This window comes from Cervus canadensis, chromosome 19 (genome assembly GCF_019320065.1).
Source record: "Cervus canadensis isolate Bull #8, Minnesota chromosome 19, ASM1932006v1, whole genome shotgun sequence".
Taxonomy (NCBI): Eukaryota; Metazoa; Chordata; class Mammalia; order Artiodactyla; family Cervidae; genus Cervus; species Cervus canadensis.
In genome coordinates, this window is record NC_057404.1 from 8,873,693 (window position 1) to 8,900,233 (window position 26,541).

General features: G+C 42.8%; 1 protein-coding gene across 3 annotated transcripts in view; it reads right to left on the reverse strand.

Annotated features, from left to right (window-relative positions):
• TBC1D1 (TBC1 domain family member 1) overlaps window positions 1-26,541 on the reverse strand; it is a 226,065-nt gene that overhangs the window by 184,574 nt on the left and 14,950 nt on the right. The window lies entirely within an intron of this gene.

Consider the following 26,541-nt stretch of genomic DNA (forward strand, 5'->3'; position numbering starts at 1 on the left):
TGCACACTATGAAAAAAGTCTTCCCTTTTCCTGCTGACTGTCAGAAAGTCAGGAGCCAAATTTACCCATTGGCAGTAGGTAAATAATTCGGTGCTCCTAGAGTATGTCTACACCATGCAGTAGGATTCCCTGGGGACGCGTGTTAGCAACGTGGGTGTTAGAATTCCTTCGGGGCAGCCAAGGAACTGCATTTTAAACAAATATTCCCACCAAGAGACCAATGCACACTAAATTCTGAAACCTCTGGTATAATGCTATCAATAGATGATACTGCATTTTAGCTTTCATGTCTGACTCAATACCCTTACCATTGTGTTCTTCCCTCTGATACCCAATTTTTTTTCTTTTTTTTAAAAAAGAATATTTATTTGCTTTTAGCTGTGTGGGGTGTTTGTTGCTGCATGTGAGCTTTCTCTAGTTGTGGCTAGCGGGAGCCACTCTCCAGTTGCCACGTGAAGGCTTCTCACTGCGGTCGTCTTTCTTGCTGCAGAGCACAGGTGCTAGAATGCGTGGGCTCGGTAGTGTGGCTCATGGGCTCAGCCACCCCACGACATGTGGGATCCTCCCAGACCAGGGCTCAGATCAGTGTTCCCGGAATTACAAGCTGGACTCTCAACCACTGGCCCACCAGGGAAACCACCGCACCCAATGTTTAATCCATGGAATATTGTTGTATGTTATGTGTACATATCAATCACCCATGATCATTTCTGGTTCAGGAGGTGGACTGGCAGATAAACTGATAAATGCTTAACTAGATATACAGAAAGAAAAAGTTTCTCTGATATCCTGTAACTACAGATACCACTAATCACTTATGAAATGATCAAAAAGAGATTAGAAAGACACAAACTACTGGATACGGTTTTACATTTTATATTAAGCCATCTTATAGTTTCATCACGACAAATTTAAAGGACCAATAGACGGGTTTTGACTAGCACTCCAGAAATAAATTCTTTGTTTTCTGCTCACAGTTCCTAAACCAAGCCTAGAGACTGTTCAGAAACAGCTCACAGCACTTCAGGTAATCCTACCTGGGGTTTGCATGACCTTGAATTTCAAAAAGTTACTTATTAAAAATAACTACTTTAGTGTAAAAAAGGAAACTAACTGGCCATCATCAACTTCTCAAAGTTATGATGATATTCTTTTCTTCAGTAGAAGTGACTGGAATAGCAGAAAATTGAGTTTCTTCTATTTGAGCTCAGATCCCGGCCACCCACAAAGCAGCATGCAGCATTCCTGACCAGAGCGGCCAGTTTTCAATCCTGTGCCAAAAAAAGCCTGGGAGAAAACTGTCGTCTGCTTATTGTGCACAGACAAGCTGCAAAAACAAGATCTAAATTTTCTGAAGTTTACCCACTGCAAGGGCTGGCTGCTTTATGCAGTGAGGAAGAGAGCAGGCAGAGTCCAAACAAACTGTGGAAGAAGCAAAACAGAGCACAGAATCTTTGTAAAAGGAAGAAATATTAGGGTTCTATTAGGGTGCTATTTATTAGGGCTTCCCCGGTGGCTCAGTGGTAAAGAATCCACCTACAATGTGGGAGCCAAAGGAAATGTGGGTTTGATCCCTGGGTTGGGAAGATCCCCTGGAGGAGGGCATGGCAACCCACACCAGTAATCTTGCCTGAGAATCCCATGGACAGAGGAGCCTGGCGGGCTACAGTCCTTGGGATCACAAAGAGTCGGACACGACTAAAGCAGCTTAGCATGGCATAGCACTTACTGTGCCTACTTTGATTCTGACAAACACACGCCATCTAAAAAGGAAAACTCCTAGGGTAAGTCAAGGGTCAAAAGTGTGCAAAACAGACCGCCACTCGGTTTTAAAACATTTAAACATTTGGCACCAGCCCAGGTTGGGTGCATGAGACAAACGCTCAGGGCTGGTGCACTGGGAAGACCCAGAGGGATGGGATGGAGAGGGAGGCGGGAGGGGGGATCGGGATGGGGAACACATGTAAATCCATGGCTGATTCATGTCAATGTATGGCAAAAACCACTACAATATTGTAAAGTAATTAGCCTCCAACTAATATAAATAAACGGAAAAAAAAATTTAAACATTTGGGATTTGTCACCGTTGGATTTTATCACAATTTGCTTGGGCAAAGCATTAAAAAATTAATACTACATCATACACATGCTTACCTAAATTTTGTCTGGCTTCTGAAAGATAATCTTACGGCATATTTCATGTAATAGTTAATGTTTATATGCTAGTAGCTCTTACTATGTGTCAGGCCCTATGCTAAGCACTTCACATATATTAACTCATTTCATGATTATAACAATGCAGAAGAGTGGTATTATTATTATTATTCCCATTTTACAAATGAGGAAACTGAGGCACAGCTTCTCACTATCTTTCAGCTCTAGAGTGCAGCTTTCTATCACACTTGCCATAGATATAGCAATCATTACCATTTGGGGGGTTATATTAATCTGAATTTAATCCTAACCATATATATTAATATATATCATATATTAACATATAATTTTAATAATTATAATAATAATTCATATATATATATTTGCTGCACCACATGGCTTGCAGGATCTCAATTCCCTGATGAGGGACTGAACCAGGGCCATGGCAGCAGAAGCCCAGAATCCTAACCACTAGGCCACGAGGGGACTCCCATCTTACCCATATTTTTGAAAGTGAATTACCAGATAAAAACATAACGATTTGTATGTTTATGTAAGTACTTCAGTTGACACGGGCTTCCCTGGTGGCTCAGCAGTAAAGAATCTGCCTGCAACGCAGGAGACATGAGTTCAATCCCTGGGTCAGGAAGATCCCCTAGAGAAGGAAATGGCAACCCACTCCAATATCTTTGCCTGGGAATCCCATGCACAGAGGAGCCTGGAGGGCTACAGTCCATGGGGTTGCGAGAGAGTTGGACACGACTTAGCGACTAAACAACAACAAGCTCAATTGATGCTGTATCCCACTTTCCCACAAAATTATATTGCATTTGCGTAACAGCACAAAGATTGTTTCTAACATGAAAAATTCATCCACCAACAACGTAACTGCTGGTTTTGCTTTTATGCAAACATCCCTGTGGTAAAGCAAAAATCAGGAATGCTCAGTTTAGCTGAAGCCATAGATCAGAAAATATCAGTTACACAGCAATAGCTATAAGAGAGAGATTCTTCAGGAGTAGTTGAAGAGAAGGAAAAGCTTGGGACCAAGTCTAAGAACCGAAACCCAAAGAAGAAATATAATTTGTTTTTGCAGAAGGAGAATGGACTTCGGCTTCAAATGAAAAAAATAAAATTAGAAATGAGGGGAGTTTTAGGTGGTTTTGGAGGGTCCAGTTGATGTGTCTGCAACGACACGAAGAGTCTGTTTATTAGAATGGCTGCAAATTCAGTAATTACACAGTGATGTTTCAAACACCTGTAGACAAAACAACTTCCAATAAATTCAGCTGAGACTCAGCTGAGAGTTCTAGTCTCTAAAAGACAGAGTTGATGGTGGCAGTGGCCAAAGAGAAGGCGAGAAGCAGGTAGCTCTCCATGGGGGCCAGGCTTGGATAGTAAGAGCTCAACAAGCACGCGTCACGTTGAGGACCTCATACCCAGGGCTCGCCTAGAGTTGCGGCGGCATCACCCAGATCTAGAATGTCTACAGCCTCCACATCCCTGGAGGGGGATGAGGCTCAAAGGGCAAAGCCAGGCCCACTGCACAGAGTTCTGTGTGTTGTTCACTGAACAAGCATGCTTGGCCCGGAAGAGAGGGGAAAGAGCACTCAGTACCGTTTTTCTGTCCCCATTGTGGAGCACAGCCACCTCCTGCCGCAGGAAGGAAGGGGTGCCTTTCTCTAATTTGGACAAGGCGACATGTGACTTAGGCAGCCCTGGAGAGCAGTGAAATAAGAAGGAGCCACGACAACCTGACCGACAGGTACGGGAGGCCGTGGGACGCCGTGGAGGCGCCAAGGGAAGGGATCTGCGTCCTGATGCTCGCTGCCAGGGTCCGCCTTCTTCCTGGGAGGCCTCCCTCTCCGTTTTCCTCCCCCAGAACCTTTCTTCAAAAGCACACACATTCCTTCCACACAGTTAAAAGTTCATGCTGACAGATTAGGAAGCATTTCCTTCTAATGATGATGGATAATCAAAGAGCCATTACCGGGCACCATCTGGCAAATTCTGCAGGATGAATGCCTTTCAAATAGGAAGACATAAATCTGCAGTCAGAGAGCTGAGTAATTTAAACACAGTAGGGGCAGCTGAGGGATACGGGGATTTTCAGGGACTGATCTCTCCCCTTTGTTTTACGGAGTAAATTGATAACAAACTACTGTGATCCTTTCTAATGGGGGACGTGGTGGTAGTGGTTCAGTCACTAAGTCGCATCAGACTTGCTTTCGACCCCATGGACTACAGCCCGTCAGGCACCTCTGTCCATGGGATTTCCCAGGCAAGAATACTGGAGTGGGTTGTCATTCCCTTCTCCAGGGGGATCTTCCTGACCCAAGGATCGAACCCAGGTCTCCTGCATTACAGGCGGATTCTTTACTGACTGAGCCACCAAGGAGCCTCCCTAATGGAGGATAATAAAGCATTTTATTAGCTTAGTTTAAACGTTCATTAAAAAATTATCTCTGAATAGCTTGATTATAGGGTGATTTCTGTTTTCTTTGCTCTGTTTCCACCATTTTCCCAAGTTATCTGTAATGATTATGTGTCATTTTCATAATCAGAAGAAATATATATATGTATATATACATTTTTTTTTTTCTTGTTTCCTTGTTCCCTCTATCTCCAGACAGGACTGGATTCACCCAGGAAAGCAGCTCTGAAAGAGCCTGGCAGTCCTGGTGACCGTCTGGCAAGAATCAAGTCCAGCGATGTAAATGGAGAAGATAACACTCCGTGCGTGAAAGACGGGCCAGGCACCTCCCAGACCAGGCTTCATAGGACAGGGTGACTGTACCTCCTCTCAGTTCACTAACAAGCACCCCAGGCGTGACGAACACGCGATTATGTACTCCAGCATTTGATCCAGCGCCTGACGCACAGTATCTGCTCCATATGTGCTTTTTGAAGAAACTGGGGATGATCTTATAGAAGCCCTCAGCATTCCGACTAAGATCACAGCCTCTGGGGCCCAACAGGAATAGTTGTTTATGGAAAAGGACAAGCCCTTGGCCATGGTAAATTCTCTGAGCCTCAGTTTCCTTAACTTTAAGGTAGGAATAATAATACTACCTCATAAAGTTGTGAATACTAAATAAAATAATGAACATAAAATACATATAGCACAGTGCCTGGCACATACAAAGTGCTGGGTCGATCCAATGGTTCTACTTCTGGGTATATACATGAAAGAATTGAAATCAGGGCTTCATTCAAAGGATACTTGTGTATCAGTGTTCATAGTAGCATGAGCAGTAATAGTCAGAAGGTAGAAATAGAAATAGTATGTATCAATAGCACACAAAACATTCGCTATACATACAATGGAATACTATTTAGCCTTAAGGAGGAAAGATATTCTGATACATCTTACAATATAGATAAACCTTGAAAATAATATGCTAAGTGAAATTAGTTATAAAAGAAAAAAATTATATGATCCCACTTAAATGAGATGCACAGAATAGGCAAATTCATGAAGAATAAGCAGAATGGAGGCTGCCAGGGGAAGGGAGAAGTTGGAAGTTATTTTTAATGGCTACAGAGTTTCTGTCTGGGATGATGAAAACATCCTGGAAATGAACAGAGGTGATAGCTGCTCAACACAGTAAATGTACTTAATGCCACTGGGTTGTACATCTAATAATGGTTAAAATAGTGAATCTTATGTATATTTTATCACAATTAAAAAAGTGCTGGGTTAACGGCAAAAAATTTCTTCTGTCATTATTAATAATAGTAATAATTCATTCAAACTGCAGGCAGCTCGTAACTGCTAAGTTCTGACTCCTAGAAGAATGATGACAGACGTCCCTGGTGGTCCAGTGATTGAGACTCTGGGCTTCCACTGCAAGGGGCGTGATTTTGATCCCTGGTTGAGGAACGAAGATAACGAATACCTCGAAATGTGGCCAAAAAATAACAGAAATTATATATTAGAAAAAGAGTGATGAGAAAAATATCCCATGAGAAGGTTTGGTGAGGGACAACAGGGAAGGAACCACCAAGGTATGGCAAACTTGAAGAGGCCCAGAGTAAGACTGGTCTGAAGCAAATCCTAGAAAATTTGAGGATCAAAGTTGGTGAGTCAGATCAAGACACAGGGGGGAAACGGAGCTACAGAAAGGAAAATATTAAATAAGGCCCTTGTGGTTGCAACTGCCACTCAAGAGGATTGCACGTAGCTGGGGACGTTACTGGCTTTTGCACCTCAAGTGCAGGGAGAGTTCCAGCTCCGGGCAGGCTGGATCTCTTGAGCAAATGGCATCATCGGGATCCGGCAATCCGTCCATCACTGGGCTGCTTCCATGTCGTCTTCCTTCTCCCAGGCCCTTCTGAGGCCCTTCCCAGGCAGCGGCCACATGGTCCCCGGCAGCTGCAGCTGAGAGATTGTTTTTCCAGGACTGACTCTAGTTTTCATGGCTTGGATCACAAACCCACCCCTGAACCAACCGTTGAGGCCAAGGTAACAGAATATGCCAATCAGCCATGAGTCTCCTGAGTGTGCCATATGGAGGGGTTGCCTTCAGGATAAGGAAGAAGAGATGCTGCTCTGGCAAAAAGAGTGAATGTTGACCAACAGCGGACAGGAGTGGGAACAAAGTGAGGGAGTCTTAGGCAATTAACACAGAGGAGACTGGAGGGTGTGTGGCTTAGTTTTAATGCTTACCTGCAATTAGCAATGGATGAGTCAGGATGGTTTAAAGGTACAGGATCATATTCAGCTATGGGTCAAACTCCTCCTGTACTGAGTTTCAACAGGGTTGCCTGAACCTCATCAATATTCCCACTCTGCAGTTAGAGTCGTGCAGTGAAAATCAGGAGGTTGGTTTCTAGTGCAGAGACACACCAAATAGCAGTGAAACTGACATAAGACACACATCTCTCTGAGCTTCCGACGTGGTACTAGTAGCAAAGGACGCACCTGCCAATGCGGGACACACAGGAGATGTGGGTTCCATCCCTGGGTCGGGAAGATCCTCTGGAGGAGGGCATGGCAAACCACTCTGGTATTTTTGCCTGGAGAATCCCATGGACAGAAGTGCCTGCAGGGCTACAGTCCATGTGGTCGCAGAGAGTCAGACACGACTGAAGCGACTTGGCACACATACTATTAATAACAACATACATCTCTCTGAGCCTCAGTTTCCTTAATACAGAAAGAGGTTTTGAGGACTCTGCTGGTCATTCAATGGCTAAGGCCCCAATGAAGGGAGCCTGAGTCTGACCCCTGGTCAGGGAACTAGATCCCACATGCTGCCACTAAGACTTGATGCAGCCAATTAAATAAATATTCAATAAGAGAGAGAGAGGAGGAGGAATTTCAAGGCATCTATGACCTCAAGTCTAAGCCTCAATCCTAAACAGCTATAATTCAGTTAAAATGCCAACTCAAAGGGTGGGTGAGCATATTATATACAGTGATATATATGTGAAAGCATTTTGTAAATTATGAAGAGGCATATCATTTAGTTACGGTTATCATTTTTAAGGTCAAAAGATAGGTGAGGTTAAAAAAAAAAGGATGGGCTTGAATGGAGATAAGTTGGAAAAGGAAATAAAAGTAGGCCAGGCAGAATGAAAATTTCATAATTTATATCTAGCTGTAAGGATGTGAGAGTTGGATCATAAAGAAGCACTGAAGAATTGATGCTTTCAAGTTGTGGTGCTAGAGAAGACTCTTGAGACTCCCTGGGATTGCAAAGAGATCAAACCAGTCAATCCTAAAGGAAGTCAATCCTAAATATTCATTGAAAGGACTGATGCTAAAACAGAAGCTCCAATACTTTGGCCACCTGATGTGAAGAGCCAACTCGTTGGAAAAGACCCTGATGCTGGGAAAGACTGCGGGCAGGAGAAGAAGGGGACGACAGAGGATGAGATGGTTGGATGGCATCGCCGATTCAATGGACATGAGTTTGAGCAAACTCTGGGAGATAGTGAAGGACATGGAAGCCCGGCACGCTGCAGCCCATGGGGTCGCAAAGAGTCCGACACGACTTGGTGACTAAACAACAACAATCTTTACTTCACCACTGCTCTTGACACTGCTGTCCTTATCTTCATTTTGAAACTTCCTATGCCTTGGCTCCGGGGACACCACTACCACATGAGTCTCCTCGTCTCTTAACATCCCTTTTGGGACTCCCCTTCCCCTACCCACCCTCTAAAACAATCTCATCCGCAGCTCCTTTCCCCTTGGATGTTGTCAACCACGCTCACAGTCCTGACTCCATGGACATGCCCCAGCTATGTATCTCTAGCCTGGATGGTCCTCTGAGCTTCGGCCCACCGCACATCACTCCAATCACTCCAGTACCCCATATCCCCAAGTGGAAGCTTCCTCTCCCTCAAATCGTCTCCCTAGTCACCCTTTCCCCATCTCAGGCAGTCACAGGTGACATGCCACCTCCCTCCTCCCCTGTCTTTAAGGCCACGCCCCACCTCACACTCTTCCTTGCTCTGCGCCTTGTCTCTTCACTTGATTCTCATTCCTCCTTAAAGATTCAGCTCACCCGTCGGCTTCTTCAGGATGACTTTCCCAAACCCCGGGATTGAGGAGAAGAGTCCCTCTAGTGCCCTGGGCATAAATGTACCTCCTTACTTTTTACCAGACAATATAGAAGCATCTGTCTGGAACTGTCCTCCAAATTCCCGTCCACCCTCACCTAAGTTCCCCCTAGGTTCCTCAAAGGCATGGGCTGCTTGCATCTCTATGCCTGGCACAGTGTTCAGTTCATACTGATTGAATTAAACCAATCTTTACCAAATGCACACCCCAGGTGGCGCTAGTGGTAAAGAATCTGAATTCCAAGGCCAGAGACACAAGGGACTCCGGTTAGATCCCTGGGTCAGGAAGATCCCCTGGAGGAGGAAATGGCAACCAGCATTCTTGCCTGGGAAATCCCATGGACAGAGGAGCCTGGCGGGCTACAGCCCGTGGGGTCTCAAAAAGAGTCGGACATGACTCAAGAGACGTAGCATGTATGCATCACCAGTTGTGGTGAAGCCAAAGAAGAACATTCTGCTTGCAATGAAAAAAATTTGTTGGGGAATTCCGTGGTGGTCCAGAGGTTAGGACTTTGGACTTTCACTGCCGTGGCTCTGGTTCAATCCTTGGTCAAGGAACTAAGATCCTGCAAGCCATGGGGCACAGTCAAAGAACAAACAAAAAAAGAATTTGTTAATTTTTAAGAGTCAGTATAGATATTTCAATCCAAGCACTCAGCACGGATAAAGTCGAAGAAGGGGAGGCTCATACATCAAAACTATGAAAGAGAGGATGCAGCAGATTCTAAATTTACACTAGGTTATTTATTTTGAGAACGACGCACATGCATTTTTTAACCAGTGATCACATTTTGAGTCTTAAATAGGAGCAGTTGTTTTTTTCTAGTAGTTAACCACATAGAAACTCTCACAAATTAAAATCTATAATCTTAAAATTCTTTGGGTTATTGTTTCTTTTGAAATTTTGATTTCCAAGATACACGTTTTCAGTCTAAAAAAAAGAAAGTGAGGGTAAGACTTCAAGCCTTCATGTGGGGCTCATTTTCTTTTCCATCTCTCACCCTGTTGCTGACATTTGCAATAAGAAGTAAAATATCATCTAAAGCCTTTAAAGGAAAAGTTATTGAACAATTATGTTGAATTATGTTAATTAGAAGTTTGAAGTATTAAATATGTCAGAAATGTAATAAGAAGCTTAAAATAGTATATGTTGTACATCTATTTTTTAAAATAGCATCATTTAAAGTTAGTTGATAGATGAAGTATTCATTGGTATATCTGGTTTTGGATACTGATCAAAGATGATGAGGCTAGCTTTACACAGAAAATGCCAGAAACGCTCCATGATGGCATTGGTCTGTTCACTTATTTTAAACAGAAAAGCCAAAAAGAAAATCTCAAATCTTATTTAGTATAATTCTATTTTCCTCTTAAAACACAAATGCCAAATACAGTCAAAAAGATAAAAAAATTTTTCTTTTTCTCTTCTGCATGTAAAAGTCAGTGGCAGTTACCTCATTTATTATCAGCAGTCCTGAGAAAACCCAGAATATAGTGGAAGTGGAAGGAGAAAGGCAAAAAGAGATTTCAGAAATCCAAATGTTATAAATGAAGCTTTGAGAATGGAAATCACATGGCTGTGACATTTATGCACATGCATGTGCAATTTATCCCCAGTTGTTTTTTTTAAGCTGTGAATCCCATTAAAGCATGCCATCATAATTAAAATATGATCTGGCTCCAAATTTAACATCAAGGAGCTAACACAGGGCAACTATGGGCTCCAAGCCATGCCTGCTGCTAAGAGGATCGTATTCAAAGTATTCTTAGTCTATTTTTTGAGGAGGCAGCATTGTTTCCATTAATCTATATTAATTAACTATAACTTCTTAGAAGCAGATACAAAGCTATGCAAGATTTTGGTTGCAGAGAAAACTATAACAAAGACAGGAAAATGGGGAAAATCTAAAAGACCATTAATAGGGGCTTGACTAAATTATGGCACATCCATATATAGGCCAGATGGCAGCAGGGGTCATTCTGCCATTTGGGAGATTTAAAAAATCAGATCAAAATCTCTTCTCATGAGGAAAGAGAAGCCCAGCATCCACCTCAAATTCTCCAGGGGTTCCTGGGAGCCCACAGCTCCCCCTGCTCCCTCTGCCTCCGGATTCCAGACCCAGGGAACATAGCTCTCTTTCCTCTCCGACGTTTTATCACTCCTAACTCATCCCTTCTCTGTTCACCGAGCCACATAGTCCTTTTTTGCTGATGTCCACAAATAATGTTCACACCTCGTATGTGTCGTGGACTCTAATATCTGTTTGGGGATATCAGCAAGGGAAGGCCGTGGTGGGAGAAAGACAGACAGAGACATTACTGCAACATAATCAACATAGCAACTAACTAAAACAAGGCTTCCTGTCCTTAGAAGACCCTGGTCATTATTCCAACTTCTCCATCAAAAACAGGAATTTCATTTTGGCCTCAGCTTCCCATCCTGTTGAGGCTTAGTTTTCTCCAAAATCCTTTCTTGTTTTTATTGTTGTCATTTTCATTTGGGGGATTTTATTTTATTTATTTCTTTGGCTGCACCTTGAAGCTTACAGGATCTTAGTTTCCTGACCAGGGATCAAATCTGTGCCCCCTGCAGTGGAAGCATGGAGTTTTAACTACTGGATCATGAGGAAATTCCCTATTTGAGGACTTTATCTCAGTATTGTTCTTCTTGTAATCTTTTTGTTTGTTTGTTTGCAGTTTTATTAAGGTATAGTTGACATTTAATGCTGCAGAAGTTTAAAGTATACATCCTGCTGATTTGATACATATATATTACAAAATATTACCACTATAGGTTAGTTAAAACCTCCATCTCATCATGTAATTACCATTTCTTTTTTTGTGGTGAGAACATTTAAGATCTGTTCTCTCAGTAACCTGCTGCTGCTGCTGCTGCTGCTAAGTCATATCAGTCGTGTCCCACTCTGTGTGACCCCATAGACGACAGCCCACCAGGCTCCCATCCCTGGGATTCTCCAGGCAAGAACACTGGAGTGGGTTGCCATTTCCTACTCCAGTGCATGAAAGTGAAAAGTGAAAGGGAAGTCGCTCAGTCGTGTCCGATTCTTCGCGACCCCATGGACTGTAGCCTACCAGACTCCTCCGTCCATGGGATTTCCCAGGCAAGAGCACTGGAGTGGGGTGCCATTGCCTTCTCCGCTCAGTAACTTATACGTATATAATACAGTATTAGTAACTATAATGACATGCTGTACATTAGATCCCCAGAATTTATTCATCTTTTAACTGGAAGTTTATATTCATTGACAGGCTTCCCTGGTGGCTCAGATGGTTAAGAATCTGCCTGCAATGTGGGAGACCTGGGTTCGATCCCTGGGTTGGGAAGATGCCCTGGAGAAGGGATCTGGCTACCCAGTCCAGTATTGTGGCCTGAAGAATTCCATCGACTGTATAGTCCATGGGGTGGCGAAGAGTCAGACACGACTGAGCGACTTTCACTTTATACTCATTGACTGACATCTCTCCATTTCCCCCACCCTCAGCTCCTGGTAACCACCACTGTACTCTCTGTTTCAATGACTTTGGCTTTTTTAGATCCCCTATGTAAGCGATATCACACAGTATTTGTCTTTCTCTAACTTATCTCACTTTGCATCATGCCCTCAAGATCCATCCAAGTCGTCACAAATTACAGAATTTCCTTCTTTCTCACGACCGAGTAATATTCCATTGTGTCTGCGTCCCTTGTCTCCTCTACCCATTCGTCTGCTAAGGGACACACAGGTGGTTTCCATATCTTAGCTACTGCGAATAACAGCTGCAGTGAACATGGGAGCAGATACACTGGGATCTTGTTTTCATTTCCTTTGTATATATACCCACATGTGGGATTTCTCGATCACACAGTAGTACTGTTTTTAATTTTCCAAGAAACCTCCATACTGCTTTCCATAGTGGCTGCAGCAATTTACATTCCACCAGCAGTGTACAGGGTTCCCTTTTCTCCAAGCCAACACTGATCTTTTGTCTTTTTGATGACAACCATTCTAACAGGTGTGAGATGATATCTTATTGCGGTTTTTCTTTGCATTTCCCTGATATTAGTGATACTGAACACCTTTTCCTGCTGACCATCTGTATGTCTTCTTTTTTGTTTTTTTTTAAAAGACCTCATTCAGCGTCATGATCAGACTATTACATTTAGCAATCAACAGCATGGGTGCAAAAAAAAAAAAAATCTACATTAAAACCTTTGGTTGGAATGCTTTATACTTTTCAGAGAACAGAAAGTAAAATAACCTGTTACACAATTAGCCACAAGTACAGTCCTAGAGTTTTTTGCCCATACACATGAGTATTGTCTAAAACATGTCAAAAAAAAAAACAAACAAACACGTCTTTTTTGTAGCAGCTAGGCCCTGCCACCACTGTGCTTGGCTGAGTTCACAGATCTGCTATAACCTGTAGCTTCTCTGTCACTTCTCTGGCTCTCCTCTCCTGCTAAGCACTGTTTCCTGGCAATAATTAAAACCTTCTGCCACTGCCATAGCTACTGCTGCTGCTGGAACCACCATGGCCACCTTGGCTTCATAATCTGGCAAAGTATTGGCCTCCACCACCATCGGGGCCAGAACTTCTGTCTCCAAAGTTTCCTCCTTTCATGGGTCCAAAATTTGAAGATTGATTGTTGTAACTGCCAAAATCATTGTAGCCTCCACCACCTCCAAAATTGCTTTCACCATAGGGCTTCCCTGCTGGCTCAGAGGGTGAAGTGTCTGCCTGCAATGTAGGAGACCTGGGTTTGATCCCTGGGATGGGAAGATCCCCTGGAGAAGGAAATGGCAACCCACTCCAGTACACTTGCCTGGAAAATCCCATGGACGGAGAAGCCTGGTAGGCTACAGTCCATGGGGTCACAAAGAGTCGGACACGACTGAGCAACTTCACTTTCACTTTACCAAATCCATTATAACCATCCTCACTGCCACCATATCCACCACCACGGCTGCCACCAAAGCCACCTCGACCACTGAAGTTTCCTCCACGACCAAAGTTGCCATTCCCACCAAAACCACCTCTGCGACCACCACCAAAGTTTCCAGAACCACTTCGACCTCTCTGGCTGGATGAAGCACTAGCCATCGCTTGCTTAGACAGGGCTTTTCTCACTTCACAGTTGTGGCCATTCACACTGTGGTATTTCTGAATGACGATCTTGTCCACGGAGTTATGGTCATCAAAGGTTACAAACGCAAAGCCTCTCTTTTTTGCCAATACCTCAGTCAGTCGTGATTTCAATCACTTTGATTTTCCCATACTGTTCAAAATAATCTCCCAGGTGATATTCTTCAGTGTCTTCTTTAATGCCACCAACAAAAATCTTTTTCACAGTTAAGTGGGCACGAGGTCTTTGGGAATCTTCTCTCGAGACAGCCCTCTTTGGTTCCACAGCTCTTCCGTCCACGCTGTGTGGCCATGCATTCGTGGCCGCATCCAGCTCCTCCACCGTGATAAACTGGAAGCCTCTGGAGCGCTTGGTGTTTGGATCCCTCATTACCACAGTCTGTGAGCATTCCCCAGTGCTCAAAATGGCTCCTCAGATTTTCATCCGTTGTTTCAAAGCTCAATCCTCCGATGAGGCGCTTCCGCAGCTGCTCGGGCTCTTTGGGAGACTCTGACTTAAACGTGACGGCAGTGGAAGTGGGGGAGACTTCAACAATGCTTTCTCAGCGGCGTCCGTGGGCAAAAAGCCTCTATTCATTCCTTAATCAAATTTTTTTTTCTACTGAGAGGTATGAGTACTTTGTATACTTTAGATATTAACCCATTATCAGATACATACTTTGCAAATAATTTCTCCCATTCTATAGGTTGTCTTTTCATTTTGTTAATGTTTCCGTTGCTGTGAAGAAGCTTTTTAGTTTGATGTAGTGCCACTTGCTTATCTTCGCTTCTGTTGTTCCAAATCTTGTTTCTTTCTAATGAGAGGCAGATCAGACATCTCTGAGTCACTTCCAGCCCATCCTGGTCATGCTCTTTTTTCATAACCAAAATGGTTCATCAGAGCTAAACAAAGCTGATGCTGTCACTTTCTGCCAATCGTGAAGCTAGCCTTTCCTTTCTCCCTGCTGCACAAAACTGCAGTCAGGCAAAAGGACACATCTCTACCATTATCAAAAATGTCCAAAATATAACTATAGTTATAGCTAATTGTGTATATATATTTTTCTATTTTATATATACATATAGGCTGGGTAGCTAAGCTGGCAAAGAATCTGCCTGCAATGCAGGAGACCCCAGTTCAATTCCTGGGTCGGGAAGTTCCCCTGGAGAAGGGATGGGCTACCCAGTCCAGTATTCTTGGGCTCCCCTGATGACTCAGACAGTAAAGAATCCACCTGCAATGCGGGAGACCTGGGTTTGATCCCTGAGTTGGGAAGATCCCCTGGAGGAGGGCATGGCAACCCACTTCACTATTCTTGCCTGAAAAATCCCCATGGACAGAGGAGCCTGGCAGGCTACGGTCCATGGGATTGCAAAGAGTTGGACATGACTGAGTGACTATATATATATATATCCTGGAGGAGGGCATGGCAACCCACTCCAGTATTCTTGTCTAGAGAATACCCACGGCAGAGGAGCCTGATGGGCTATAGTCCATGGGGTCGCGAAGAGTTGGACATGCATAAGGGACTAAACACAGCACACACACACACATATATATACATATATGTAGACAGGGAGATCAAAAGGGAGACTGAATTTAAAAAGATACGTGGGGTCTTCCCTGGGGCTCAGTGGTGAAGAATCCACCTACCAAGGCAGGAGACATGGGTTCAGTCCTTGATCCGGGAAGATCCCACATGCCATAGAACAACTAAGCCCGTTAGCCACAACTACTGAGCCTGTGCCCTTGAGCCTAGGAATTGCAACTACTAAGCCCACACATCCTACAGGCCATGCTCCGCAACAAGAGAAGCCACCACAAGGAGAAGCCTGAACACTGCAACTAGAGAACAGTCCCCACTTGCCACAACGACAGAAAAGTCTGCACAAAGATCCAGCATAGTCATAAATAAATAAAGTTATTTTTTTAAAGAATAAGTGTAGAAAGGAATATAAAAATTGATTTCATACAAAAATATTTGTTTATATAATAAAGAATAAAATCTATAAGGCTATACACCAATCCATTTGTTACTGTTGATTTCTCTCTAGGAGGTGGGATTAAGGGGGAACTTTTAATTTTAACTCTATAGTACTATTTTTTTATATTCCACATAAAAGCCTTTATAATCAGAAAAAGGTTTTATTGGGGGAGGGGGAAGTTGATGCCAAAAAAAATGGGCTCAAATCACAGCTGAAGGGATTTAACCTACATACCACAAAGTTACTGAGAAGTAAAGACTACTCGGCATTCATGAAATCTTTCCCACAATTCTCACCGATAATGCCCCCAAATTTTGTGTTCATCAGATCCAGAGAACTGTGCAGCAGAACTGAGAGGCAGTAAATATTATCTCGTGAACAAAGACTCTGAGGGGAAAATCACTCAGTAGGGGTGGGAAGAGAGCGATGGTGTCTAAGACTGAAATTCTGGCTGAACAAGAGAAGTCTGTATTGATGAGGAAGGGGAGGAAGAACAAGGAAATAAACTATTAATAATATGGCTGCACAGGGGGTTTCCAGAAGAAGTTTAGCCAAAACATTGAAAATAAAAAAGGAGGAGCACATCCCCCAAGAACACATACAAAAGGTAACATCCACTCGTACATTCATGAAGCAACCCCCTGTAGCAGGCTTGGCTCAGGGGCCAGGGTCTAGCCCGGAACAACACAGGCTAGCGCCCTGTTCACTTGTTGCCCCGGCAGCTCAGGAGAATGTAAACAAGGACGCTTACAAACCAGCAAGATAGTTCCAGACAATGAGAAGCATTACAAAATCATTGTGCAGGGCTTCCCAGGCGGCGCTAGTGGTAAAGAATCTTCCTGCCAATGCAGGAGACATGAGACGTGTGGGTTTGATCCCTGGGTCGGGAAGATCCCCTGAAGAAGGAAATGTCACCCACTCCAGTATTCTTGTCTGGAGAATCCCCATGGACAGAGCAGCCTGGGGGCTACAGTCCATGGGGTCGCAAGAGTCAGACACGACCTGGGACTAAACCACCACCACCACAAAGACATTAAAATCTAATGAAGTGTCAGTGATTTCTGTGGGAGTACTTTTGACTGGGAGGCTGGAGGATGAGGCTGAACTGAGTTCATAATAGTCTAAGGAGCCAACCACATGAAGAGCTGGGAGCAGAGCGCTCCAGGCAGAGGCAACAACAAAGCCCTCATGCGAAGAAGGAGTTTGTCCCATTTTGGCCATGTGAACACCAGGGTGGCTGGGGATCAAGGAGCAGTGAAAAGAGTGTGGGAGATGAGGTCCATGTGGAAACTCCAGCAGAAATACAGGATTTTAGTCCAAGTACATCGGGAAGTCCTTAGAGAGGTTTTTGAGCAGGGGAGAGGCATGAATTGGTAGCTATTCTAGAGGTGCTCTGGATGCTTGCTTGGTGGAAAGAAGAAGCAAGAAAGGAAACAGGAAGAAAAGTTAGGAAGTACTGCAACATTCCAGAGGAGAGATGGTGGAGTCGTGGGCTCAGGATTAGCCATGGAACCAGAGCAGCGACAGATTTGGAATGGGTCTTGAATAATTTGGATGAGAATGTGAAGGAAAGAGAGAAATCTAGGAGAAAGATGACTCTTAGATTTTGGCTGTAGCAACCATCATCGTCACTTAAGAGCTGCAGAAGACTGGGAAAACCACGGGTTGGAGGGGAGTAAGTTCAAGGGTTCTATTCTAACCATGTTGAGTTCGAAATGCCTATTTAGTGGCTACGTAGACATCAAGTTCAAAGTCGGATAGATGAGTCTGGAACTCACTGGTGAGTCTAAGCAATAAATTAACTTTGAGAGTCCCCATCAAATAGGTGGTATTTACTGCTATGATGAGTTCATTTGGAAAGCGTGTCAAAGAGAGAAATGTAGAAGACCATCTCAAGGGATATACAACTCAGAATTAAGAATAGGAAAAATCAACATAGGAGACTGTGTAGAAACCACTATTAGAGGCAAAGGGAAAATAGCAGGTTGTGGCTTTCCAAAAGCCAAGAGAAGAGAATGTTTGAAGACAGAAGAAACAATGTCTTGTCAACTACATCAAAGTTACTGGAGGAGAGAAGTACAGAGAAGGGACGACCAGATTTCACAAGCTACAAGTGACTGGGGACATGTAGGAGCCATCAGTGGAATGATCAAGACAGAAGCCCAGTTGGTAAACCAAGGGGAAAAATAGGGATTTCGCTGGTGATCCAGTGGTTAAGAATCCACTTTCCAACACAGGGGACATGGGTTCCATCTCTGGTCTGTAAATGTTCCACATACTGTGAAGCAACGAAGCCTGTGAGCTGACTTGTGAAGTCTGCGATTCCTAGAGCCCGTGCTCCACAAGAGAAGCCCTCGCTCTTCAGCTAGAGAGTGCCCCCCACCCCCTGCTCACTGCAGCTAGAGAAAGCCCTCAGGCAGCAACGAAGACCCAGCACAGCCAAAAATAAATTTTTAAAAACTTAAAGCAATTACCCTCCACCTAAACAATTAAAAAATAATAATAAAATGGGCAAGTAGAAGCAAAGGGAGCCACCATGGCAACTCTTGAAAGGTGGAGCAGAAGACTGGACCAGTTACTGGAGGAAGCTGGGATGTGAAATGCGGTTAGAGGATGACTTGTTTTTAAGACGGGAGATACCAATATTTAGAAGACTAAGCAAAAGCAGACCAAGAATTTCAGTTCTGTGTTATTTTTCCTGTCATTCTTTAGGAACCAAGCAGGTCAGCATCAGTAGGACAGGAAGTCTTATCTGACTTTCTCTTCCGTTGCTGCTGCTGCTGCTAAGTTGCTTCAGTCATGTCCGACTCTGTGCGACCCCATAGAGGGCAGCCCACCAGTCTCCCCTGTCCCTGGGATTCTCCAGGCAAGAACACTGGAGTGGGTTGCCATTTCCTTCTCCAATGCATGAAAGTGAAAAGTGAAAGCAAAGCCACTCAGTCGTGTCCAACTCTTAGCCACCCCAGGGACTGCAGCCTACCAGGCTCCTCTGTCCCTGGGATTCTCCAGGGGAGAGTACTGGAGTGGGGTGCCATCACCTTCTCTTCTGTTAGAGGCCAATAAACAGACTATTAAAAATTTTCTGGGTACCAGAGGGGAAAGTGATCGGAAGACATCAACATGGGTTTATAGAAATAAACCACTTCGTATAATACTTGTGGATCAAGACACTGCTTGATTTTTTACACGACTACTGTGATAGCCTCCTAACTGATCTCCCTCTTCTATCTCATCTCACTACTTCAAAATCTAAAAACAAATCTAGATATTTCACTTCCCTAATACCTCTCATGGCTGACATAGCACAACCTTCTTAAGAAAAACACCCAATATCCTTAACAAGGCATCTCAAGCCCTGTAAAATCTGACTCCAGTCTTTCCTTCCTGTCGCATCTCTGACTGTGAAATTTGCAAAACGTCACATCACTGCAGCTCCAGCCACAATGGACAGCTCTGCACGCCTTTGTCCCACTTTGGCTTGACGCGCTCTATCCTCTACTTGTGTGTGAGTGAGTACTAAGTCACTTCAGTCGTGTCCCACTCTTTGCCACCCCATGGATTATAGCCCACCAGGCTCCTCTGTCCACGGGATTCTCCAGGCAAGAATACTGGAGTGGGTTGCCATGCCCTCCTCTGGGGGATCTTCCCGATCCAGGGATTGAATCTGTGTCTCTTCTGTCCCCTGCATTGGCACGCGAGTTCTTTACCACTAGCACCACCTGGGAAGTCCTCTACTGAGGACGTCCATTCAATCTGCACCAAACTTATCAGCCTGGGAAATACCTAGAGGATCTTTAAAACCCACTCAAATGTCTTCCAAATTACATTTGGCAGGTCCCTCCAGAAGACAGACCTATGACAAAGAACTAAACATTTTGGAAAACAACTTCGTTTCAGGGTAAGAGATTTAGGAACAATTCAGCTTTCTCAAACAAAAGGGAACGTTTGTCAGGTAGTATGTGTGGACATAGGAAGATGATGACTCGCCAGGTGAAACCTCCAGCCATGTCCATTGTTCAATATGACCCATTTAATTATTTGAAGGCTATCATTGTCAGCAGGAGCCAAAAATCAGTCTCTAGAAATTTCTCTTGTTCCTAGTTCTGCCCTCTGGAGCAATTTACAAATTGTCTACTTCATTTTGTATAGAGCAGCTTTTCACATAACTTCAGGCACTTATTATGAGTACACAAGGCCTCCTCATGGTCTCTCAAATTTGCTCTTTTATAACTTACAGATGTTTGCTAACTCCCTGCGGTACAGCCTTCAGAATCTATATTTGGCACATAAAGCATCATGCTACTTCTTAAGGGGGCAATCATGGCTTACTTGACTTTGTACCCTAGCACCCAGCCAAGTAAATGTACATCAGTTGCATTCCAAAGAAAGAATTAATGTAAAATCTGCCACATTTCAAATACATCACTTGAGCACAGGAAAGGATGACTTCTGATGTTCTGCTGGAACTGAAAGCAGCTCCTTTCCTGCCCTGAAGTCACATGTGAGTTTTCTGGTACATCCCATGTCAAAGTCCTCCCCCGAGCCCCATCCCTAACCCAGCCTCTTCGGAGACTTTCTCTGAGCTGGGCTTAGTCTCCAGCTGGCTTGCTCTGGTTGGTGGTTCAGGATCACAGGCTGCAGTTAGTGGGGTGGACACTTAACCGTCCAGAAGGGGGAAAGCACTCAAAAAAGAGAAAAATTAGAAACAATAGATTTATCTCTTTCACCATATTCCAAACTAGCAGCCCACAGAGTTCTTAACCACTGTAATATGCACCTAGAATTAAAAACAGGTCCTAGTGTTTAATGGGATTTTTTTTGAGAGTAACTTTGAGCAAAATTCTATCACTAACAAATAGAAGGCAGCAAAGGAAAGCAGAAAATCTGAACTCACTCTGTGATAAACGTTCAAATTATTTCCAGAAATCTTTTCTAGGTAGCTTGTCGAAGGCTGACTAGTAGAAAATGCAAGCTACATGTGTAATTTAAAATTTTCTTGTAGGCACATTCATAAAGATATAGTAAAAGATGAAATTAATGTTATTATTATATTTGATTTAACCCAATATATAGAAAATATTATGGTTTCAACATGCAACAAAAATAGAACATTATTGAGATATTTTACATTCCTCTTTTCCAACCAAGTCTTTGAAATCCACTGTTTTGACACTTACAGCACATTTCAGTTCAGACCTGCCACACTCCAAGTGCTCAACAGCCGCAGATAACTACCAGTGACTGTCCTGGACACTGGAGGTCTAGGCTATAAATAAGTCCTTCTAAGACACAAGTCAACTTTAGGTTCAAGACACTTGTAAAGTCTATTCTTAGGAACGGATTTTTATTATAAAGATAATTACCAATGCAAAGCAATCAGGGAAAAATGCAAAGCTATAAAAAGTGATATGCATTGAAAATAAAGACATCTAAAGAAATTATCTAGACACTGATCACAAGGTGGATGCTTCTGAAACCCTCAGACTCATCTCTCAAAGTCAAAAATAAGTTGCATAATCAATCCTGTGTCATGGAGCCAAACCTTCCAATAAATACTTTGGAGTTCATGCAGTCCAGGACATTCTTTTTATAGATGAAAAAGAGTCCCTGCCAATCCCTGCACCAAGCAACCAGCTTCTGTCTAGTGTGACAGACAGTCAAGTGTTGATGGGTCGACACGGACACACTGCTCCTTGCACCCAGGCCCTGGGTCATAGCCACCGAGTGGGCCCCCAAATGAAATCTTATGTAACAACCAGGATGGGATAAAAGATGCCACGTGGCAGTTTTAATATCCATGAAAAAATCCTCCGAAACATATGCCACAAAGCCTTCTCAGAACCATTTGCTTTGAGTAGCAAAGAAAGATTCTTGTCTGATATTTAAAAATTATGAACACTCAATGCAGAAAGGCGCTAGATTAGAAGAGCTGCAAAATAATACTTTGCTCTTCAGAATAATCACCCTCAGGAACAAAAACACTCCAGCTCAGTGTTATAATTTCAATCTTCACTCCAGCAAAGAAAGAAAGTAATGAGCCAGCAAATATAACAGCCAAGCAAGAGATGCCACCGAAGCCAGCCTCTATTGAACATCCTGAAATAAATGATGCATATTTTAAGTCACTAACTTAAAATTCCAAGCAGATGGGGAATTATTAAGACAAATGAATGATGGGTAAAAGTGCAACCGGAACAAAGCTATGATCAAAACCAAAATTTTTTAAATTGGTAATTAAACCATAAAACTCAGCCAAAGCAACTTGGGCTTATATAGGGGACTTATGTAGTAAAACTGCTAATCACAGGAAAATAACTGTAGACCACCTTTTCAATTGATAGGCAACATAATGAATCCAGAGAGGCTTGGTGGGGTAGCAGTCCATCAGTTACTGAGAAAGATGGTGTGCTTAGAGGGTCTCATGTGAGAATACATTGGTCCTGTACTGGAAATTTCAAAAGGAAACCTTTATTGCTCTTAAATTAAATTCACCAATAGTTAAGCACTCTTAAAATGAGCAGTATGGGAGCCCACAGGGTTCAGCCTCAGATACAGCTCACTTTCAAGAAATGCAGTTTTGTTGCCAAAAATCATAGAAAAGGAAATCCATTCTTGCAAAGGACACTGACATTCTCTCAAGCATGCCTTCCTCAGCAGCACTTAGAAAAGTCTTTCTGAAAGTAGACTTCTTTCGAGACCCTCCCAAGCAGTAGTCACCCCAGTTCCTCTATCCCTGACCCCAGGCTCCTTTGGCATACTTTTCTGTCCTTCTCGTCCCAAAGGTTTTAGTACTTCCTTATTTTGCAGCAGGAGATAACATTTCCTCCTTAGAAAAGGGAGAAACGAAGCTAGCAAGATTCTAGCAAATCCACGATGCTCTTAGGGAGGGCGGGGGAGGGGAAGCTCTGCTCATTCATGACATCCGTCCCAGTTACAAAACCCCCATGTTGTGCCCAGATCAGCCCTAACTAAAGTGGGAAACAGTGTTTGAAAATCCAGGACAGGTTACAAGTATAAGTCAGTTGAAGAAGAGTGGGTCCTTATAGCAAAACTACTCCCACACATCCCAACTTCTGCCTTTCCCCTGGTCCCATGAACTGTCCATTCCCTCACCTAACACCAGCCTACACTTCTCCTCCATTTATTATCAGCTCAATAATCCTTGTCATTCCTCATTCAAAATCCATTCTTTCCATTCATTGACATAAAACAACAACCTACACAGTCAGAAGCCCCAGCCTAACACTTACACTGCCTGCAACTCAGTACTGGAAATCCTTTCAAAGGAAGCAGAGCTCTTTACATTGTAGATCTTTTTAAGAAAAAAAAAAGAAGAAGAACTAAAATGTAAATACTCTTCTGAGTGATCTGAAGTAACACTCAATGAGTGGCCAAGTTGATGTTCTCAGAAGAGACAAAGCTGAGAACTGGAGAAGGAAAGAATAGTGAGATAATTCTCTTAGACTTTACGCTTTTCCTAGGGCTGAGTCCAGGAGGAACTCTTGATTTCTTTGTCTCATGATGGGGTGAAGACCTACTCAGGGTCACCCACGTAGCTATCTGTTTTCCAGAGTGGATTTTTTAAATTTCCTGCCATGGATTCTAACTTAACATTAAACTTTAACTCAGAACCTTATGCTACTGTGTCCACATGTGTTTGGAGGGATGTTCTTGGATGTTATGAGAAAAATGTAATCCATGGTTCAATAAATTTGAAACTTAATGGACAAATGTACAATTAAAGAGTGGAATAGAAAATATACTGTTTCCCTAATACAACAGTTTTTAGAGTATGGTCTGTATAATTCAGTGAACCAATATTTTCTGAATAATCACTGCATTATGTTACAGAATCATTTGTGCTTAAAATATTCATTAAAGCACAAGACAGACTAATGGATTTTAACAAAGTGTAAAAAGTGCTTTGATATGGTTCTGGATTGCACACTGCAACAAACCCTTAAGAAACTGCATTTGTCTAGTTTATGTATAGCATTAAAGAAACATATCCACAATTTTCTAAAAAGGCTCAAAAATATTTCTCCATTTTCCTAGTACATATCTGTGTGAAGCCAAATTTTCTTAATATGCTCAACCAAAACAACATATCACAAACAGAATGAGTGGAGAAGTAGCAGAGAATTAATAGTTGACCACTAATCCAGACATCAAAGAGATTTGCAAAAAAACCAAAAAACCAAGCAAACAAAATTAAATGATGCCAGTTTTATCACTAAAATTTTGGGGAAAATACAATTGATTTTTACAAAAAAATATTATTCAGGCTAACACATAAGGAACTTATCACTTTTTAAATGAATACCTTTATAATATCTCTGTTTTAATTTCTAATATAGTAAGTATTAATAGATATAACCCACATTAATGCTCTTTGGGATACTGAATCATTTTTAAGAGTGGAAAGCATCTTCAGTTCAAAAAGTCTGAAATGCTGCCCTAATGTATTTTGATCATGGAGGCCTTTCTCTGTGGAGCATCTTGAGTATATTCTATGAAGCATACAATGGGAAACACAGTCTCATGTTATGCTTATAAAACTATTCCCTTTCATGTCTCTTCTCAGACCTTCTTCAGTAAGTTAACCTACATGCTGTTCAAAGATTTCCTCTCATCTCACATGGTGGTTTTGTGCTCATGACCCTGGCAGTAAATGCATATATTCTCCTCTGGCAAACATGGGTGGATACTGATTTCACTTATTTAGAAGAGGCCTTAATCTATAGCATTATTTCTCTGAGCAAACGTTACAAATAGTCTGGAGAAACAATGACACGGGTTAACCTGCTCCCACAGCAGATAACGCTCTGGGCAGAGGCAGGGTGCCAGGATGACCCAAGAACACAGCATCGCGCCGGCCAGAATTGGGGCCAGTTTGCTTCACCATTCAGTTTTTAGCAAGAGAAGCCCTGATTGAGATGCCTCTGTTACAAATTACTCTTTTATGAAACGAGCAGGATGACAGCAATTTACTACTCCGAGTACTGGCTGTTTGTGTTTGTAAAAACTGTAAGCAAGCCAAAGATAACTTCAGGACGGATTCATATTTCTACCGTGGCTTTTTAGAACATAGAGTGAGGTCAATTCTCTACTTTCAGCACGACTCGAAGCCCCAGTTCCAGAATTTAGTTATAAATCTCTTCTTCCTGTCAGGTAGCTGAATGACTGGCTGGAAGCCCGTTCTCAGATGCCTATAAAAGATTTTGGGAAAGAGTCAGAAGTATAAAGTACTGAACAGCTATTCCATGCAGAGACTGCCCCCAAGGAAACAGTCCTTATATAGAGCTGGCGTGGAGAACAGGCTGTACAGTCCTCTAATTTTCATCCTGGAATGTGCCCAAATAAGAGCACCATTAAGTTCACTTAAGCAGTTTTGTGTTTTTTTTTAATGTCCGGTTTATAAAAATGCTGCTCAAGGTTGACCAGGATTGCATCCTGACAGCTGAAGATCCTCATCTTGGTCTTTCTGTTTTTGCTTAAGATTTGAAATGAAATTGGCATAAAATCTCCTTCTGATAAAACTTTCATTAATGAAAATTTTTATTGGCATAAATGCTTACTAGTTTCAGGTCCCATTCTAATTCATGTAGTCCTCCCAGCAGCTCTCTGAGACAGAGACTATAAATACTCCATTTTACAGATAAAGAAAGACTCAGTGTTGCCTAAGGCCACGGACTTTATAGATGGTAGACAGGACTGGGGTCCCGGAAGTCAATCCCTCTGACCTCTGAACCAGGCCGCTGTCCCACCTGAGATTCATGAACAATAACATCAACTGCTTTTTAATAAGAAGATATCCAATTCTGTATGTAAAATAGTGGTTTTAAGCTCCAGGTGAGCAATTATTTCAAAAAGCCTTCCTTACACTCCAGTGTGTTTGAACCCCATTCTCTGAGTTCCCGACACATGTCCTGGCCACAGACTGAGTTGTATTTAACTGCCTGGCCAAAAGCATGAATTTTCAAATGAGGTTTGTGCACCTTGGAGGGTATAAAAAAAAAAACCCAGTGTGGTATAGGGACAAAACATTAGCATTTCTCTTTATAGTTACTGACATTTTTTTTTAATTGGAGGATAATTGCTTTACAATGTTGTGTTAATTTCCGCTGTATAACATTGTGAATCAGCCGATAATCAGCCCTAAGTTATAAATCCATCACCTCCCTCCTCAGCCTCCCTCCCACCCTGCCCATTCCACCCCTCTAGGTCATCACGGAGCACCAAGCTGAGTTCCTGGTGCTATACACAGCTTCCCATTAGCTATCTATTTTATACAAGGTAATGTATGCATGTTAATGCTATGTTTACCACAAGGACTGGCATTATCATCCTCAGTCTGCCTCGGTGCATGTAGAAACAGCCGCATAGGCCCACCACACAGTCTCACAAGGCACTCAAGACGAGCGTGGGCATTCCTCACCAGCAGGGTGAGCACCCTCACCTGCCTGTCTGCTTTCCGAAGCGGCCCCAAATCTCAGTTTACAGAGGCGCAATTGAGAAAGTGGCTGTCAGGATTATATTTTCAACCATACCTAAACTAACTCTCACAAAACAGCCAAGTGGCTTCAAAGGAGTCCTGCAGAGAACTGCAAACAAATGCTCACAACAATACAAGCACAAATAAGAAAAGAGTAGAGCGGGTGAGATTTTTATCATTCCTTTTATAATATTTTTCTCAGCCATATCATA